General features: G+C 50.2%; 1 protein-coding gene across 2 annotated transcripts in view; it reads left to right on the top strand.

The window, feature by feature from the left end:
• The first annotated feature begins 1,078 nt into the window (after window positions 1–1,078).
• Window positions 1,079–6,000, top strand: part of usp33 (ubiquitin specific peptidase 33) — a 126,590-nt gene continuing 121,668 nt past the window's right edge. For both annotated transcript variants that reach the window (XM_069939308.1, XM_069939307.1), the window contains exon 1: window positions 1,079–1,172. The gene's annotated coding sequence lies outside the window, so the exon portion shown is untranslated. The remainder of the gene's footprint in view (window positions 1,173–6,000) is intronic.

The following is a 6,000-nucleotide window of genomic DNA, read 5'->3' as shown; positions in this document are numbered from 1 at the left end:
TCTGTTCTCTCCATAGACGCCGCTTGACACACTCAGTCCTTCCAGCGCCGTTTGCATTGAAGCATCTGCAGCCCTTGTGACCCCCCTGATCGAAACTGACACTTTGCATCCATTCTGTTCTGTCCATAGACGCTGCCTGACACACTCAGTCCATCCAGCGCCGTTTGCATTGAAGCATCTGCAGCCCTTGTGACCCCCTGATCGGAGCTGACACTTTGCATTCACTCTGTTCTCTCCATAGACGCCGCTTGACACACTCAGTCCTACCAGCGCCGTTTGCATTGAAGTGGTCTGTCATTGGCAGCCCCGAGACCTGCTAATGCCTGATTGGCCCGCGGTCTGAAGGCGGAACGATGTGATTGGCAGGCGCGACCGGAGGCTCGGTCGGGAGGCGGAGTGACGTGCGATTGGTGGACACCACCGAAGGCGGGGTGGTGTGTGATTGGCAGGCGCAGGTTTGGAATGGGGGGGTGGGGGGGGTGCGGCTGACGGGCGCGGCCGGAAATGCTGTGCGATTGGCAGGGCGGCCGGCAGGCGGGATGATGCGCTGTGATTGGCAGGTGCGGCCGACAGGCGAAATGATGCGCCGTGATTGGCAGGGCGGCCGGTAGGCGGGATAATGCGCTGTGATTGGCAGGTGCGGCCGACAGGCGGGATGATGCGCCGTGATTGGCAGGGCGACCGGTAGGCGGGATGATGCGCTGTGATTGGCAGGTGCGGCCGACAGGCGGGATGATGCGCTGTGATTGGCAGGTCGGCCGACAGGCGGGATGATGCGCTGAGATTGGCAGGGCGGCCGGTAGGCGGGATGATGCGCTGTGATTGGCAGGTGCGGCCGACAGGCGGGATGATGCGTTGTGATTGGCAGGGCGACGGGTAGGCGGGATGACAGGCTGTGATTGGCAGGCGCGTTCGGCAGGCGGGATATTGCGCTGTGATTGGCAGGCGCGGCTGGCGGGCAGGCGGGATGGCAGGCTGTGATTGGCAGTCGCGGCCAGCAGGCGGGATGATGCCCTGCGATTGGCAGGCGCGGCCGGCAGGCGGGATGATGCGCTGTGATTGGCAGGCGCGGTCAGGAGGCGGGGCTCCCTGTGACTGACAGGCACGGCCCGGAGGCGGGGTGCCTTGCCCTGACGGGACTGTGGAGCTTCCTCGGCGACCGGCCGGACAGGGTGAGTAAGATCTGGGGTTGGATGTGGTGGGGATGGGGATGGGGATGGGGATGGGGATGGGGATGGGGATGGGGATGGGGATGGGGATGGGGATGGGGATGGGGATGGGGATGGGGATGGGTAAGTCGCCTCCTCCTTCGTGGCCCGATGTGAGGCCCGCCGCCCAGTGCGGCCGCTCCACCTGGACCCGGCCTCGTCCTGACCTGCATTGCGCTAGCGCCTATCCTCTCCCTCGCTCTCCCTCTCTCTCTCTTCACCTCCCTTGTGCACCCCGGGGCGCCGTGAACCCTCAGCTTTGCATTGCATTCAAAACAGATCGATAGATGCACCCTCAAGGTTAGAGGACGCTGTTTGAAACCAGCCCATTTGTAAAAAAAATGCTGCATTAACTCAGCAGGTCAATCTGTGGACTTTATACAGCAAAGATAAAGATCCATAACGAACGGGTTCGGCTTAAGCCTTGATCAAGCTCTGAGCTCCTGAGACTGTCTACATTTTGCTTGGCGAAGGGCTCCAGGATGCCCAAAATTGCATCTTATAAGAGATAAACTTCAGGTGTTTGAGAGCTCAAAGACATAAAACAAATGTTACCTATACCTTTTGAAGCTTATTCTAAACGCCACATTCAATGTTCCATCCCCCCGCCCCCCGCTGTTTCTTCAGTCCTTTCACCTCCACTTTTTCTTTACACCAAAAATATATTTTATTCACAATAAATTATTTACAAACAAACTGTTCAAGTACTTTTACACTCATAATGTCAGTCATATCAATGTACATTGCTACGTTTGGTGGAAAAACAGAACACTTTATGTAGCAAAGGTGAAGATCCATCACCAACATTTCGGACTTGAGCCCTTCATCAAGGTTTCCCCACATCTTTATGTAGCAAAGGTGAAGATCCATCACCAACATTTCGGACTTGAGCCCTTCATCAGGGTTCCCCCACATCTTTATGTAGCAAAGGTGAAGATCCATCACCAACGTTTCAGGCTTGAACCCTTCATCAAGGTTCCCCCATATTTTTTATGTAGCAAAAGTGAAGATTCATCACCAATGTTTCGGGCTTGAGCCCTTCATCAAGGTTTCCCCACATCTTTATGTAGCAAAGGTGAAGATCCATCACCAACGTTTCAGGCTTGAACCCTTCATCAAGGTTCCCCCACATCTTTATGTAGCAAAGGTGAAGATCCATCACCAACATTTCGGACTTGAGCCCTTCATCAAGGTTCCCCCACATCTTTATGTAGCAAAGGTGAAGATCCATCACCAACGTTTCAGGCTTGAGCCCTTCATCAAGGTTCCCCCACATCTTTATGTAGCAAAGGTGAAGATCCATCACCAACATTTCGGACTTGAGCCCTTCATCAAGGTTTCCCCACATCTTTATGTAGCAAAGGTGAAGATCCATCACCAACATTTCGGACTTGAGCCCTTCATCAGGGTTCCCCCACATCTTTATGTAGCAAAGGTGAAGATCCATCACCAACGTTTCAGGCTTGAACCCTTCATCAAGGTTCCCCCATATTTTTTATGTAGCAAAAGTGAAGATTCATCACCAATGTTTCGGGCTTGAGCCCTTCATCAAGGTTTCCCCACATCTTTATGTAGCAAAGGTGAAGATCCATCACCAACGTTTCAGGCTTGAACCCTTCATCAAGGTTCCCCCACATCTTTATGTAGCAAAGGTGAAGATCCATCACCAACATTTCGGACTTGAGCCCTTCATCAAGGTTCCCCCACATCTTTATGTAGCAAAGGTGAAGATCCATCACCAACGTTTTAGGCTTGAACCCTTCATCAAGGTTCCCCCACATCTTTATGTAGCAAAGGTGAAGATCCATCACCAACATTTCGGACTTGAGCCCTTCATCAAGGTTTCCCCACATCTTTATGTAGCAAAGGTGAAGATCCATCACCAACATTTCGGACTTGAGCTCTTCATCAGGGTTCCCACACATCTTTATGTAGCAAAGGTGAAGATCCATCACCAACGTTTCAGGCTTGAACCCTTCATCAAGGTTCCCCCATATTTTTTATGTAGCAAAAGTGAAGATTCATCACCAATGTTTCGGGCTTGAGCCCTTCATCAAGGTTTCCCCACATCTTTATGTAGCAAAGGTGAAGATCCATCACCAACGTTTCAGGCTTGAACCCTTCATCAAGGTTCCCCCACATCTTTATGTAGCAAAGGTGAAGATCCATCACCAACATTTCGGACTTGAGCCCTTCATCAAGGTTTCCCCACATCTTTATGTAGCAAAGGTGAAGATCCATCACCAACATTTCAGGCTTGAGCCCTTCATCAAGGTTTCCCCACATCTTTATGTAGCAAAGGTGAAGATCCATCACCAACGTTTCAGGCTTGAACCCTTCATCAAGGTTCCCCCATATTTTTTATGTAGCAAAAGTGAAGATTCATCACCAACGTTTCGGGCTTGAGCCCTTCATCAGGGTTCCCCCACATCTTTATGTAGCAAAGGTGAAGATCCATCACCAATGTTTCAGGCTTGAACCCTTCATCAGGGTTCCCCCACATCTTTCTGTTGCAAAGGTGAAGATCCATCACCAACGTTTCGGGCTTGAGTCCTTCATCAAGGTTCCTCCACATCTTTATGTAGCAAAAGTGAAGATCCATCACCAACATTTCAGGCTTGAGCCCTTCATCAGGGTTCCCCCACATCTTTATGTAGCAAAGGTGAAGATCCATCACCAATGTTTCAGGCTTGAACCCTTCATCAGGGTTCCCCCACATCTTTCTGTTGCAAAGGTGAAGATCCATCACCAACGTTTCGGGCTTGAGCCCTTCATCAAGGTTCCTCCACATCTTTATGTAGCAAAAGTGAAGATCCATCACCAATGTTTCAGGCTTGAATCCTTCATCAGGGTTCCCCCACATCTTTATGTAGCAAAGGTGAAGATCCATCACCAATGTTTCAGGCTTGAACCCTTCATCAAGGTCCTCCCACTTCTTGATGAAGGGCTCAAGCTTGAAGCGTTGGTGATGGATCTTCACCTTTGCTACATAAAGGACCCTGCTTGACCTGCTGAGTTTCTCCAGCATTTGTGTGTGTTTGTTTTTACATTGTTATATTTGCTCTCTCCATACCCTGTGGCTCTTTGTTATTTTTCTTACCCCCCACTTTTGTTTGAGGGACTTGCCCTCAGTCTCACCCCCTCAATGTCCATTGACAAGAGGACTTTAGACCATGATCCTTCCCTACTGAGCCCTCACATTGGCTGCACCAAGCCTCAGCCTGAAAAGTGGGCAGCATTCCTGCGCTGACATCTCCATGTGCTGGAAGACCAACAGATTTTGGGCAGACCAAAGTATGTCTTTCCATTGATGGTCTTCCAGCAGCTCTGGATGTTTGCTCCGAGTGTGTCCCTGGGAACAGCCTGTAGATCAGAGAATCTGTCACGCTGCCATTGTGAATGAACAGTTCACACCCAACTATCCCAGTATCTCTGCTGTACATAAACGTGTTGGTCGAGTACATGCTCTTGAATCCCCGTGTAATTTGGTGGAATTTAATTTTAATTTTTAAATTTAGACTTGCAACACGATAACAGGCCATTTCGGCACATGAGTCCATGCCACCCAGTTTACTCTATCTTCTTGTCAAGGGGTTGGCTGTGGTTCTGTCACATTCACTTTTGTAGTGAATGTTCTTTTGGATAAGGAGCAGAACTGTTGAATTGAATGTGGTGTGTACTCTCCATAGTTAAAGAGAGAATTGAATTGCTAATAGGCTTAGAATTCATAAGGGGTTGGACGATATTGGCCACATGCAGCATGTTCAGAAGCAGGCATTAACACAATTGATGGAATAGCTGGTGATAAATTCAAAGCTACAAGTATGGCAGTATTTGGATGAGTCATTATGAGTGGGCTTCCTGGGGAGATGAACAATTTATCAGCTTAGTTGCAAATTGTCTGTGACCTATAGTGCTGCTCAACCTTTTATCCCCCACTTGCATGTCACCTTAAGTCTTTGGCTTGGCTTCGCGGACGAAGATTTATGGAGGGGGTAAAAAGTCCACGTCAGCTGCAGGCTCGTTTGTGGCTGACAAGTCCGATGCGGGACAGGCAGACTCGATTGCAGCGGTTGCAGGGGAAAATTGGTTGGTTGGGGTTGGGTGTTGGGTTTTTCCTCCTTTGTCTTTTGTCAGTGAGGTGGGCTCTGCGGTCTTCTTCAAAGGAGGTTGCTGCCCGCCAAACTGTGAGGCGCCAAGATGCACGGTTTGAGGCGTTATCAGCCCACTGGCGGTGCTCAATGTGGCAGGCACCAAGAGATTAATGGAGGGGTAATGTCCACGTCAGCTGCAGGCTCGTTTGTGGCTGACATGTCCGATGCGGGACAGGCAGACACGGTTGCACTGTTATTGGTGGGTTGGGGTTGGGCGCTGGGTTTTTCCTCCTTTGCCTTTTGTCCGTGAGGTGGGCTCTGCGGTCTTCTTCAAAGGAGGTTGCTGCCCGCCGAACTGTGAGGCGCCAAGATGCACGGTTTGAGGCGATATCAGCCCACTGGCGGTGGTCAATGTGGCAGGCACCAAGAGATTTCTTTAGGCAGTCCTTGTACCTCTTCTTTGGTGCACCTCTGTCACGGTGGCCAGTGGAGAGCTCGCCATATAACACGATCTTGAGAAGGCGATGGTCCTCCATTCTGGAGACGTGACCCATCCAGCGCATCACCTTAAGTAATCCTTACTAACCACAGATCACCTATGGTATCCGTATGTGAGTGGAAAGAAAAAAGGTAGAGAAACACTGGTCTATTAGAAATAGGATCATGAGGTGAAGTATTTCAATAACTTAAAACATTGT

This window comes from Narcine bancroftii, chromosome 5 (assembly GCF_036971445.1).
Source record: "Narcine bancroftii isolate sNarBan1 chromosome 5, sNarBan1.hap1, whole genome shotgun sequence".
NCBI lineage: Eukaryota > Metazoa > Chordata > Chondrichthyes > Torpediniformes > Narcinidae > Narcine > Narcine bancroftii.
The sequence above is the reverse complement of the archived record's forward strand: the minus strand, read 5'-3'. Positions and strand labels throughout refer to the sequence as shown.